General features: G+C 38.1%; 1 protein-coding gene across 3 annotated transcripts in view; it reads right to left on the minus strand.

The window, feature by feature from the left end:
* Positions 1–5,837, minus strand: part of LOC127418379 (probable E3 ubiquitin-protein ligase MID2) — a 163,053-nt gene extending 157,216 nt beyond the window's left edge. For 2 of the 3 annotated variants that reach the window (XM_051659019.1, XM_051659018.1), the window contains exon 1: positions 5,448–5,673. The gene's annotated coding sequence lies outside the window, so the exon portion shown is untranslated. Of the gene's footprint in view, positions 1–5,447; positions 5,674–5,824 lie in introns of those variants that run through there. The other variant, XM_051659020.1, reaches the window with a different exon arrangement.
* Between the last annotated feature and the right edge of the window lie 9,353 nt (positions 5,838–15,190).

Consider the following 15,190-nt stretch of genomic DNA (forward strand, 5'->3'; position numbering starts at 1 on the left):
CATTGTATGTCTGGTTCAAAACTTTCTATGAAAGTTTCACACACTCAGTTTTATCCCAAAACAATTAGTACTTATTCAAGAAAAAAGCAAAGACAAACACTGTCTGTTTGTTATATGGGAGGGGGCATGGGCATGTTTATCAATGACTCAATGACAGGACTTAAATAGAGATGGTTTATCTTGCAAACAAATTAAAACCTTAAGAAAGTCCTATGTCTATGAGGTTGTTTGGATGAACGACGAAACAAAGGATAGCTAATGATAGCCACCAGCTGAAGCTACAAATGTCTACGGTTTTACAACAAAGAAAGGGATGGCCGGTGCTTGAAGGAATTCATTTGAGTTGTCTAATGACCCGCCTTGAACTTTTTGTGTAATTCTTTTAACACAGCAACTGTCAGCAATTAATTCTAATTATTTTCATGTGTGGTGAGGGACACTGACATTATTGTAATGCTGAGAGACATGGAAATCTTTCTGGCTTGACGAATGTTTCGACATTCATCTACGTAACACTAATGTGCATTGTGACTAATGAGCTTAGTGTAATGTTAATCATTTCAGCAGGAGAAAATGGCAATTTAAGATGTATTCTAAGTGTCTTGAATCACGGTTTACACTGCACTGCTTCCTTTTAAATTGAGATAAACTGCCATACTGAAAATTGTGCAAGTGAAATTTACGGTGACGTACTGTCTCTTGGAAGGAGAAAGGAAATTGTATAAAGTGTCACAGAGTGAACACTTTATAAGCACTTTATAAACAATACTGACCCTCAAATAAGTCTGTTAAAAAAAATTATTTATTTTATTTGTGATAGGATGTAACATAGTCAATTAAAATATTATTCCAATTTGTAATATAGTATTATTGTTATTATTATTGTTAATAATTGATTTTATTTTTGAGTAACTGCATGAAGAACTTGGAGTTTTTGTCTGTAAGCTAGTTCACAGTAATTTTAATATGCTTCTCGTTTTAAAGTGCTCTGTGTGTTTGTGTGTGTGTCAACAGAAGAGCATTGTTACTTCCCTGAAACGCGTTGCGAATGCAGACATTATTTGCCCTTTAAATGCATCTGTGACGAGGAAGAGGGTGGGGCCGGGCCATGACTGCACACGCCCGGCCCCCAATCGGGCTAATCAGCCGAGGAGAGGGATAAAGACGAGCCGGATGCTGCAGTTCGAGAGAGAGAGAGAGACACACGCAGCTGCCATGTGTGTGTTTATGTTTGTGTCTTTTTGTTTACATTTTCACTAAATATTACTTTGATGGTTCATCTGGTTCCCGCATCCTCCTTTCCCATTTTCATCCCCCTATTACATTGGTGCCGAAACCCGGGAAGGAGGAGGGATGCGCTGTCGTGGAGTCCTCGCCACTGCCGTCTGCCCAAAGGAGCAGCTGCGGCTGTCCGCCGGGGTACAGAGGAGTCGCTGCCGGCCGCCTGGACGTGGAGGAATGGCTGCCATCCGCGAGGGTAGGAGGGGCTCGCTGCCGACCGCCTGGAGCAGTGGAGCCACTGCCAGGGGCGGAGGGGCTCACTACTGGCCGCCAGAACGTGGAGGGGTCAGAGGAAAGGCCGCTGTCCACGAGGGGAGGAGGGGCTCGCTGCCGGCCACCTGGAGCGGTGGAGCCGCTGCCAAGGGTGGAGGGGCTCGCTACCGGCCACCAGAACGCGGAGGGGTCGGAGGAACAGCTGCCATCCGCGAGGGGAGGAGGGGCTCGCTGCCGGCCGCCTGGAAAGGTGGAGCCCCTGCCAGGGGCATAAGGGCTCATTACTGGCCACCAGAATTCGGAGGGGTGTTCCATCCACCAGGGGTCAGAGGACTCGCTGCTGTCTGCCCGGGGAGGTGTGGCTGTCGTCCGTCAGAAGGTGGAGGAGTGGTCAAGGACTCCACGACAGAGCATCCCTCCTCCTTCCCGGGTTTCAGCACCAATGTAACAGTGGGGGTTCAAATGGGAAAGGAGGAGGCGGTAACCGGACGAACCATCAAAGTAATGTAAAACTTAAACAAAAAGACACAAACATAAACACACACACGGCAGCTGCATGTGGCTCTCTCTCTCTCTAGAACTGCCACATCCGGCTCGTCTTTATCCCTCTCCTTGGCTGATTAGCCTGATTGGGGGCCAGGCGTGCACACTCACGGCACGGCCCCACCCTCCTCCTCGTCACAGCATCCTTTTGCGATTCACAAAACTATTGTATGGCTTTAAGAGACTTTGAATGTAATGCACGAGTCATATGGACAACTTTAATGGTGCTTTTATGCTTCTTTAATGTCATATTGAAGCTTGACTAAGCGACCATTACACACTATATCACACAATACATGAGCACTGGAAAACACGCTAATAACTAAAAGAGTGAGCACTTCACTTCTGGTAATGTGGACTTTAATGTGCAACAAAAACCAAAAAAAATTCCAGATCTCTGACAAACCAAAATGTTGCCAAACTCTGGATTTGAAAGAGAAAGGCAGATTTTGAATAGTCTCTGACACGTTCAAGCTGTCAACAACTTTTCCATGTTGTGGGTGATGTCAAAGGAGTTCCGTTCTGTCTCAGCGGTAATAATTGCGTCACCTATGGGACAGTTGTAGAAGTTGATAAATGTAAATATTGATTTTTGGCATGTAAATATCGATACAATATCGTGAGGAAAAATACTGCAATAATATAACATCGATTTTTTTTCCCCCACCTCTACTAGAGTAGGGTGAAATCTCCTTGGCAAAAAATAAACTTGCATTGAGGGAGAATATCTAGGGACCAGAGTATCTTAGCAACCACTTAGTATGTACCCAGAACATCTTAGCAAAGCACTAGCAATAACCCAGAATGCCCTAGCAACCATATGCCCTATCCAAAGCCCTTGCAACCATAGTGTCCATCAGCATTAATGGCACTGAAAATTGAAAAAGGAAAAGAAGGCCAGCACTGGGCAATTGTAAGGAACCGCTTTCAATAGCACAACATCACCTCATCCTGACTCTGGCTCAAGACAAAATTAGTCATTGCACAATCGATTTCAACAGAACGGCTATGGGGAATACCCACAATGCTTTGCAACTTGAATGATTTCATTATGTTTCCTTGGTTAAAGGGTGTAGATGGTCAGTAATATCTGGGAGCATACATGCATGGGAACATGTTACTAACCATAAATACAGGACTTATTTTTACATCTCCACTTTGTGCTGTCACTGCAGTAGTTCTCAACTGGTTTTGCTTCAGGACCCAGATTTTACTTTGGATATCAAGTGGCTTCCCAACAATACAAAAATCCTCCAAAAGTAAACAAAAAAATGTCCTCAAAACTTGTTAATATTACCATGAACATCACAAGCCCAAAAATGTGCAAAATTATTAACCTGGCACAGGCTGATGTAAACTTGTATGTATGTAAACTTCTGACCCACTGGAATTGTGATATAGTCAATTAAAAGAGAAACAATCTGTCTGTAAAAAATTGTTGGAAAAATTACTGGTGTCATGCACAATGTAGATGTCCTAAACAACTTGCCAAAACTATAGTTTGTTAATATTAAATCCGTGGAGTGGTTAAAAAAATTAGTTTTAATGACTTCAACCTAAGTGTATGTAAACTTCTTACTTCAACTGTATATCTCAAAAATAACACTGAAGAGGTCTAATTTGGATGTTTATTGCTAGTTTAAATTGGTATTTTAGGAATGCTTCACAATACCGGCAGGAAGTTGAGACTGCTTTGCAAAAACACAGGCCAAGCTGAAACAACACTTAGGGATAGTTCACAAAAAATGAAAATTCTTCAATTATTTACCCTCATGTTGTTTCAAACCCATTTGGATTTCTTTCTTTCTTCCATGGAGCACAAAAGGAGATGTTTGGCAGAACGACAGCCTCAGTCACCATTCACTTTCATTGTATGGAAAAAAAAAAGATGCAATGAAACTGAACAGTGACTGAGACTAGCATACTGCCATCTCTTATTTTGTTGTTCCATGAAAGAAATTCAGTCAAACAGGTTTGGAAGAAAGTGCATTAAAAAAAAACATTTTAATATTTACGCATTTTGCATATTATATATATATATATATATATACACGCATTTATAAGTTGTATTAATTAGGTTTTGTTAAAAATTACACAATTTAATTTAATTTGCTGGAATTTTATTAAGAAATTAAAATGCATAAATCTCAAAAATACGTTTTTTTTTTTGTTTTTTTGTTTTTTTCTGAGGGTGAGTATATGAAGACAGAATTTTCCTTTTTGGGTGAACTATCCCTTTATAAACCCCTTTCAAACCGCAATCCTGGGCAACTTTTAACCGTATGCTAAAAAAAACACCTGCTATTCTAATAATTTCCTTGAGAATGAACACATCATATGAGCAGATCTTATTATCATCACAAACATAAGTGTTCCATACCTTATAGGAAAGCTTTACAGACTAGTTCCAAGTGGCACAATTGAAAAGCTGCACCATAAACCATTATGTCTGACATGCATCCAACCACACTTATGTCATATCAGTGTTGACAGCACAGCTGGTCACACAGGTGTTGCTCCCCTGTTGATATACCGTAGGATAAGCTCAGTGTTACTCTAGGGATGACAGCACTTATAGAATAGCACCAAAATAACTCTGCAGTATATAACAATACACTGTAATATCTATTCTATACACCTATCTTAGTTAAACTCCCAAATGGCTACAAACAAACCCTACATGAATTGCACAGAACAAAAAGAGACTTATGGGGGTGTGTAATAGCTACTGTATACTTTCACACAGCTAAAGGCATACACCTCCACACAGCTCTGATATTTCTACCATGGGAGCAGAGGATGTCAATTTTATTTATGACACACACACACAAGCAATCAATGATTTAACTTTAGTCAGCAATGGATTTTCTTTCTCAGTTTTGAATATCTGCACAGTGGCATTCATTTACAATAAATTAAAATGCAAGAGTTCTAGGATCAGAACAAAAGACTTCTAGATGAATAGCATTTTTAATATATCTTTTATATTCTCGTGCTCTCTCTTTAAAGATAAGCAAAACTTTAAGACTAGAGAGAATCATTGGGGTCAATCAAAGACTGATAAACAAAAACAATCGAATGAAGGCAAACAATCGAAAAGAGGTTATCCTCTCAAAGAAGATGAATCTGGTTCATGTTGCTTTCATCACAGAAGTCACATGTACCAGCATTTCATTTTGTACAGTGTAGCTATAACAAAACACGCGACACATACACTCGTGTAAATACAAATTATGCAAAACAATGAATCTTAATCATTACTTTATTTAATGTCAAGATCATGTTAGACTGCGAATACTGTTTAGTGAGTTGAGTTATTGTTTCTTTGCGCGTCAAACAATCGTTATGCTATTAAACGATAGGATTCGTTTAATAAAACTTATAAAACTGAATAAAATCAGAGAACCTACCTTGATTTGTAGTGACAGACTTTTGTATTTCCCGTATTATACAGCAACAGTAAACAGCTGCGTTATTATACTGATTGTTTTTGTTGCGTTTGAGCTGCGCGCTGAAGTTTATGAAAATTGGTCGCGAGATCTTCCAGCCGTACGATCATTTTCGTTCGCTTTGTGTGAAAACTGCACGCAGCGATACTTAAGCGCAAATATCGTCAGCCTGTGTTGACAGCTCCCATGCTGTAACAATAAAGTCTTCACGACGTGCTTGACGCTACCCCTCACAACTACTCCCCACGGACACGTGATCATCCTACGGGAATAGATCTCATCCCTCCCTCACCGGCTGCTGACATCGGTTACACCATTTTAGCCCCCCCTGCACGTACCTGTGTTCGACTGTATCGATGCAATTGCGTTCTTCTTAATGGCATACAGTATGTACATTAGTGGACAATGGAAACGATTGGACAAATCATTGGCATTCTAATCAGTAAGAGCTAACAGCAAATGGATGTAGAATTATATAAAATCATTATGTGCCTTGGTAGCCTACAGTATATAGTGGAAACTATACCAACGCAAAAAAAAAAAAAAAAAAAAAAAACTATATATATATATATATATATATATATATATATATATATATATATATATATATATATATATATATTCTTCATTAATTGTTTATCTGTAGAATTGAGTGGATGGATTCTGCAGGAGTTTGGTCAAGAGTTTTTATAATGACATTTTATTACCTGACAATTATAAATGCCTTGTTCTCATGAGAAAACATAATAATAATAATATTAATAATATTAATAATAATATGTTTTATTTATAGCTTTACAGAAATATCAAACAAAGCATAAATACAGAGCACAAGAAACATGATTTAAAAAAAAAAAAAAAAAAAAAGTGAAATTGCTCTAGAAAATAACACGTAAAAATATATGTTTTGAGAAGTTTTTAACATCAGACAGAGATGGTGCAGCCCTGAGATTTTGATGAAGTGAATTCCAAAGTCTAGGGGCAGCCACACTGAAAGACCTAGCACTTATTGAAGCTAGTCTAAATTTTGGGAGTGTCAAAAAGACAGCATCAGAGGACCTCAGAGAACGTATTGGGGAATAAACCTGGAGTAGCTCAGCTAGATATTAAGACGTGAGATTATTAAGAGCTTTGTAAGAGAGAATGAGGATCTTATACTGTATACGCTGAATGATAGGCAACCAGTGTAGGTGCTGAAGTATAGGAGTAATGTGGGCAGTTTTTATTTTTTGTAAGCATAATTATACGAGCTGCAGAGTTTTGTACATATTGTAAGCGTTTGAGTGTTTCTGTAGACAAACTAATGTAAAGTGAATTACAGTAATCCAGCCTTGATGTAACAAAGGCATGAATTAGCCTACAGTTTCAGCATCCTTGAAGCTTAAAGAGGAGCGAATGCGAGAGATGTTACAAAGATGGAAAAAGGCCATTTTCACAGTCATACTAACATGTGAATCTAATGACAGTGCAGATTTAAAAATCACTCCAAGATTTTTAACTGTAGAGGAGGGCGTGATTAAATCACCATCAAGATCTAGTGCAGTAGTGGTTCTAGCTTGTATGGCGCCCTGGGCAGTAAGACCAGTGTGACAAATCATGAACCAATACTTTGGTAAAAACTGCTTTGTGGGCAAGGCAAAGTAACTAAATCTAAGAAGCTAGGAAATTATGTGTATTGTGATTGTTATTATCATTATTGCATATAGAAATCTAACTTCAGGCTGTCTCCTATTCTTTTCTAAAAAAAAGAAGCTGAGGCTAATTGAGTTGTGGAAGAGAACTCAAGTCATATTTTGGAACTTCACCACATTGGGCCTCTTCCACTTGTGGATTTCCAAGTGGAAAATCTTTCCTTGGAACATACGTTTCTGCTAGAATTCAGTAAGTACTCACCAATACATAACAAGCCAAAGAAGCTAAATGTTGCACATGTTTGTGTCTAATGTGAGTTGTCACTTTCCAAAGTCTGAAATAATCACTTTATAACAAACTTTCACTTACTTCAAGAACTTGCAATATTTGTCTTAAGTTTTACTCCTGGTAAATTTTAATTATGACAGAGCATGAGCACATCTTGGAATTGCAGTTTCTACTGCAGGGATTAATATCCCTGATACAACAGAGGTTAAATTAATGCTCTGTGCTGAACATTAGATATACAGCATATCCTGTTTCACTTGCTGTGCAAAAACATTATTCATTTTACATTCCATATGTCTGAACATTGATTCACTTTTAATTTATCTTGGTGCTCACACCAACATTTACATCTTACAATTCCGCTCTCACATCGTTAGTGCACACATAAATTTTGAGTGCAAACAGTACACATGTAAAAACAAAAATGATATTGTAAGTCTGATTTGGAGGCAGAGAAGTGTTTGGACAACAAACAAAATGAATTCCCTGTGGGTCCCTGCTTTTGAAAAGAAATCTAAATACATTCAGTTGCTTAGGACTAGTGATGGGATGATCGGATCATTTTACTGACTTGAATCTTTGAGGCTCATTCAGCAAAATGAACGAATCTTTATTCAAGTCATTTCGTTCATTTCGTTCATTTGAGCAGAATTAAATTAAAATGTTACATTTTCAAATGCCAAATCCCCCCAACACGTCTACTTATGCAAACCTTGAATATAGTAGACATATAAATTGATAATGCAGCCATGGACAAATTATGAGAAACAGAAAGATTAGTTCACCTCTGGAATCTTGTCTGAGTCATTCGTTCTTTTGTCACTGCATAGCGTATACGGCTGTCACGTGACAAAAGAACGAACGCCTCAGACCAGAAGACTCGAGAGGAGAACTAATCATTTCTGTTTCCTGTACAGTGCCTATGCGGTTTTCACGTAACAAACGAACAGAGGTTGCGCAATGCACATGCGCTGCCAACACAAAATGAACGAATCACTCTCTGAGACTACTCGTTCTTATGAGTCACATAAACGACTCGTTCATGAACGACCCATCACTACTTAGGACCCTCATGGAGAGGAGCGGTGTGGAGCGGATGGACCTTTATAGGGCTGTCATGAATCGTCTCCAAGTTCTCATGGTTTTCTAGTAATACATTTTTCGCATCCATTTTCACTCTGAGTCTGAACACAAGGCAAAAACTGGATATTGGCGGTAGCATCCTATTCTGATTGGCTATGTTGATTGCTTAACAGGTATTGCATGCGTCTTTAAAACACTAGAAATTATTGTCTCATGGTATCTTCAAATTATTATTGGAGGGGCACACCCGCTGGCAGTGTAGTGGATCTTACTACTTAGCTTTATAGTGTAATGGCTCCTACTCCAGAAATAGTCATGGTTGGTACATAATTGCCAGTTGGACTCTTACGATAAAAGTTGAGCCAATAGTGGAGTTTTCCCAGGATGCTCATCATTCAGCTGTTTACAGTAAACAAGGGAAGCTTGACAAATACCAGGCTTCACAATCATTTCCCATTGGATTTTAGACCAGGACAAAACCAGATTTTGAGAGACTCTTAGGTTTTGAGCTTGAGGGAGCTGTGCAGTAGAACTAATTTTCTGATGATTCAGTTATCTGATGATTTAAGTCCTTGTGTTGATGCTTAAAGGTGCAGTATGTAAGATTCAGAAACCCTTGTTATTAATGACACCTGTGGCCGTTAAGTGAACTGCAGCCAGCTACCTGGTGCTCGTGTCGTGCTCGCACTAGTGCACACACTCCATAGGGACGTGAGCGAGCGAGCATCAGCCAAAACAATGACGTAACGTACAAAGAGACAACGTGATTCACCGGCATCATGCTGACAGATGGTAGCATAATTAAAATTACACCGTTATGATTGTTTTACTACAAACTTTGAGACTGTATATTATATTTGACTCTCCAGTGCTGGAACAGGGCTAAAACAAAGGGTGGATATAGGTCTGACTATGCGAGACTGTAGTTTGAAATAATCACTTTTCTTTTCATGAAACATTGACTGCATTTATACGATAGCCTATGTTGGCGTTAGCTAGCAAGCCAGCTTTATCAATAGCTGTTAGCTAAATTTGGTGGATGATGACAGTAGCTGTTTATAAAATAGACTGCACATTATAAATATGTTGACACAATTCAGTATTGATGTGATTCCATCACAACTGTCATTTTGATATATTGATGTGCTATTGTTTTATAATAATAGAATATATATATTTTCTGTATAACCAAGTTACGTTACACTAATGAATGGGTCTTTTTGCATTATCTTGAACATTGGCTAGCATTCATTTCATGTGTTATTGTAGTTTACCTTGCTGAATAATTACAGATTAACATTGTTTATGTCAGTTACTGTGAATCAGCATACCTGACTTTTTGTAATAAGAGAAGATCGTTGAAATTATTTGAAAGTTACGAAGCAAGGTAGCTTGCAATTCATGAGCGTTAGCAGGCAAGATCAAGTTAGCTAAAATTATACAGATCAGTCCTTATGCCACTATATTTCACAGCTTTACAGTTATATAAACTTACCTGTCCAATAAGAAGAACGCCAATTCAGGGTTGGTTTTGATCCCCAAAACCGAACGAAGGTCCTTCCAGGAATCAAATGCCCTGCCAACGTACTCTAGTTTTCGCTCGACCACGATCATGTTTCCGCTTAGCCAAAAAAATTTGGCTTATCTGAGTTTGTGTAGTAGTTGGTGTTGTGCTGGGAGCCGGATGTTTGCTGGATTCCATCTCTAAGATAACATTTCCTAGTGTTGCAGTTTGTTTTTGCTGTTGAATAGTGGAAGAGAAGCGATTACTGAGACAAGGCTCTTTCGGGAGCGCGCATAAACATCACATCATTTGGATTTTCCTGGCAAAACCGACCTGCTCCCTTTGCATGAAAATCAGTCTACAGGCTTTAATAGGCAACCTAGGAAGTCCGGGAAGGGCTCATTTTTTGTTGCGTTAAAAGCCGTTCACACATTGGCAAAAAAAAGGTTGAATATTACATGAAAATTGTTACATATTGCAACTTTATGTAAACAAGAACACATTTATCAGTGTCACTCAGGGTAAACGTTATGTAATTCTGTAGAGGTCAAACATGTGAATTATCCTTGTCAAAATGATAGTGCACTTGATGTATGAAAATGATCTAAATTGGGATTTCATTGTCCTTAATCAGTCATCATGAATTTGCCAGACAAAGCAAATTTAGGAACACAGAATGCTTTTCTTTTTTTCATTGCATCAGTAAAAAAATAAAAATAAAGAAAATCCCTTAAAAGAGGATAAAAATCTTAGATTAGATTTGGGTTGATGAAATACTCTGCTGAGTTGGCACTGTAGGCCATATGCCTAGTTGGTTTACCAAAGCAATCCTTTAAAGATTCTTTCCTCTATGGTCCTAAGCAAAAATACAGCAGTCTGATCCCATAGCTGAACAAAGGCTCAGCTTTCAAATCCCACAAAAATCAAAGTCTATTCAGGGTTTTTCAACCATATCACAATCCTAGAATTTAATTTGAACAAGCCTCTTAACTGTGGGGCTGGAAATCCAAAGGTTATTTCAGCAAACCATTGGCACGGCATCCACCCTTTATTCATTAATTGTGTGATGCAAGTTTTTGTTTTGTGCCATACTCCCTCTAATTTCCCTCTGTTCTGAATGGGAAATTGCTGATCGATATTAGAGCTTACAGTAGATATGAAAAGGAGTGGAGGATGATAAGATCAGATCATATCTGATGAATCACGCTTCATATAATGTGACTCATTAAAGGTTTATAAATAGTTCATTGGATAATGGGGGACTCAGGCAGGTTCTGAGCAATAATTGATGAGACAGAGTACAGATGGGGCATGCTGCCTAATTAAGTTCTGTAACTGATAACCCTGTCTTTTATTAATAGCCCACAAACTTTTTAGAGCACTAAGAAAACTTAAGACCACTTAAACAGTTAAGAACTGTGGTCACATTTGGTGAAATGATGTACCATATAAATGTGACACAGGGAACCTCAATGCAAAAAGTCTCATTTTTCTCACCAGTTCATGCTTGCAAGTCATACTTTTACTTTTTGCTCACATTTAAGCCTGGGTGGCTCACCAGAAAAGTGTAAGAAACAGTTTCCACCTGGGCTTACATTTTTTTGTTCATAAAATAATGAAAAAATGTTGAAGCACTATCTGCCATGCTTGCCTCATCTCTTCATCAAAGAGCCCACAGCTCAGTTTCAATGCAACCTCAGGAGAGCAGGAGAAGCTGATTATTGCTTTCTGAATTTCACTGATTAAAAAGTGAGAGAAGAACATTTTGTAACACAAAAAAGAGCGAGATTTTGTACAGTGGTGTCCAAAAGTCTGAGACCACAATGAAAATCTGGGGTTTCCTTTATTTAATCTGAATATACAGTATATACATATATACACTCACCGGCCACTTTATTAGGTACACCTGTACATCTGCTTATTCATGCGATAAAAACAAAAAACAAAGTTTGCATCATACATTTCCATTTTGCTGTGGTACACAGCTGGAGGCTCCCATCCAGTGACTGCACCACTTTACAAGCTTCATATTTCATAAGACAGATCTACCAGTGTGATAAGCAATTCACCAGCAGACACTGGGACATAGACTCATGGCTGCATGAATATCATTGACTTGGCAAACAATAAATGCACCAATCGGATCCTAGAGGCTGTCAGTGCCATGTGCTATGCATGAAAATGGCTAATGATAGCTGTAGAGTGCACATTTAAATACTGACTGACAACAGACCTGGTTGTAGTACAAAATATCTAGTTTTCTCAGATTCATGTGAGAAAGGTAAAGGAAGCTAAGCTCAGCATTTATGCTTTCTTTGAAGCTATGGCTTGTCTGAAGGTACTTCTCTTTCCTGGTTACTATCTTCTTTCCAGCTGTATCCACTGTGGTTAAACATGAACAAAATGAAATCTTTACGGTTCTGTCTAGGATCTAAATAGCTGATTTGGACGTAATATGATTAATAAAGTTTGTTGATCTTCATTTATCATTGATATCAATGATAATGCTATATTTGCCAAAGTCTGACAGCATAGTGAAAATGCTTCAAGTTTGTTTTAATTCAATATATATATATATATATATATATATATATATATATATATATATATATATATATATATATATATAGCAGTTAAATTTGGAATTAGCTGACAGCATTCAAACGGGCTCCCCATGTGCAAAACCTGATGATCCATGTTATCCCAGCATGTTTTGAGAATTTTCCCAAGAGCATCATGTGTGCTTCAATGAAGGCAAGGAAAATATTAACATGTTGATGTAACATGCAAATTTGCTTACATTTGATCAGTGACCTACTGTAGAAATGGCTCTTTTTATTCCTAACTTTTCTTATTATCAATTTCTCAAAATCATTTATTCTATATATATATATATATATATATATATATATATATATATATATATATATATATATATATATATATATATATACATACACAGTACAGTATATATCTGTTTCAGTGGTGGGCTGTGCATTAAAAGTCTAGGCCTTCAGTGCGATTCATGCCATTAAGAAAACACAGTTTCACAATGAATAAGACACCCTATGCCTTTGGGCATCATACATTATGTCGCAGCTAACTAATAATACCAATTGACATTTTAAAAACACGTCCACGCACGAAAGCCAAAACTTGAAACGACACTTAATGCTCAAGCAAGCATAATTTTAACTGCAGCATGACTTTTTGTGACATATATGTCTCCCGAACAGACATTCAAAAATTATAGTTTTTCATATTTCTAACAAGGAGGTCTATAATACTTGGAAAAATCTATCTAATAATATTTGCAATTTAAATGTTGCTTGCAATAAATTTCATTTCGTCAGGGTATACAGTTATGCTGCGTTCCATTCAAGTTGGAAGTGGGATATTCCTACTTGATACTGTATCTCTGACCATAAATGCATTCCATTTCCCAATATTCGGAAGATGACGTTTTAAGAAAACAAAACTGCAACGCTCCCGTTAGCTTAGCAGGGGTTTGACTCTCATTAGAGATGTCTCCTAGCAACTCAACTGATAAACAATGCTGCAGCGCTAGCATTTGTGCTTAAGGTGTACGATTATCAAAAGAGATTATAATGATTTATACACCTGTTTCTGCAGGCGCTTGTTAAACAAGCTTTAATAACATGTAATGTGGAAACGAACTCATTTATCAATATTACTTAACAAAGTGAATGTTTATCACTTACTTTGTGTATCTCCCTGAGTGTGGACATGTTTGTGTGATATCACGCCCCTGCATCTCGGCGAAATCGGAGTTGAGAATTTCTGCACAAGCCTACAAGTTATAATTCTGACTTCCATTGCACTTTTTGTAAAATCTGACTTTCCAAGTTGAATGGAATGCAGCACTACTTTTCAAAACTGACACTGAATGCTCAAGCAGCCTAATTTACACTTAGAAAACTCCTGATGTTGCTAATAACAATGCAAAAAGCACTTACCAATTTACTTGAAGTGAAAATCAGTCCTCCTTTCCTAATTAATAAATTAAGCAATCACAAAGTCATGCAGAACATCTTGTGTTTTTAAATCCATAAGGATCTCTTTCTCAATGGCGATAGCAGCAGTAATGACAGTCGACTCGTCAGCAAGATCTGGTGATCTTTGCTTTCAAATTACATCACTTAAAGCGTGACTGCGTCACTCAAGGCCAGCTAGAAGGCCATAACCAGGACATATCCTAAAGATCACACCTACCAAGAACAAATAAATCAATCTGATTTGCTGATGAATCTGAAAATCTAACTTTAGTTTCTCATTCATTTGCACTGTTGAGGGATTCTGTAGAAATTCTGAAGGCCTGCGGGGGTGGAGCTCAAACTCACGTGCTGCTTTGGGCATGTGATTTGTGAAACAGTCGTCATGCTTCACTTGTAAGCATCAAGGAATAAATTCTGACTGGATAAACTTTCCGTTTTTCTCTATTTGTTTGTAGATTAATTAAGTGTGGAAAGCAATTAAAAATACATAGGCAAAAAGGTGATTGAGAATGAAAGGATGAAAAATGTTTATTTATTTGGCATGTTAGGCCAGCAGAGAAGGCTTTGCTGGCCCTGAGAATGCGCCACTGATCAGAACATCATAAACAGTTCTTATGCAGTGTACCAAGGATACTTTACTCCTAGTTGCCTGAGAACATAGAAAATATTCAGTGACTGCAAGAAAGTCTGACTTGACAGCATAACTAGGCAGCTGCTGCCCGTCTTAGCCAGGAGGCAGTATAGAAATCACGGTAAAGGTCACTGATTATCTGGCAAGGTCTAGTGTCACATTTTAGAAATCCAACTGGGCTGTGTTGTAACAGCATGCTGCCCTGCAAATGAATGATAGAACTGGTAAGTTTCTGCCGTCAGGTAGATAGCAGATTTGGGCACAGTTAAAGCAGACAGATGGTAACTGGTCATTTCACTGATTGGCTGCTGTGCTTCAAGGTCACTCCTTGAATGGCTGGAAATCGTTCCAATCGCATCTGACCAGACAGGAAAATGGTTGTGGAGGTGATCACTGTTTCCAAGTCTGTCAGAAAGATTATTAAGAAAGAGGCATAATTAATAGGCTCATTGAGAAAGCAACACTGAAGCAGATATAATACAATATGTGTGGATTTAGGTGCTGATAATTTAAGAAATGTTGCCAATAACAAAGAAATGGGGCACATATG

Source organism: Myxocyprinus asiaticus, chromosome 27 (genome assembly GCF_019703515.2).
Source record: "Myxocyprinus asiaticus isolate MX2 ecotype Aquarium Trade chromosome 27, UBuf_Myxa_2, whole genome shotgun sequence".
NCBI classification, from domain to species: Eukaryota; Metazoa; Chordata; class Actinopteri; order Cypriniformes; family Catostomidae; genus Myxocyprinus; species Myxocyprinus asiaticus.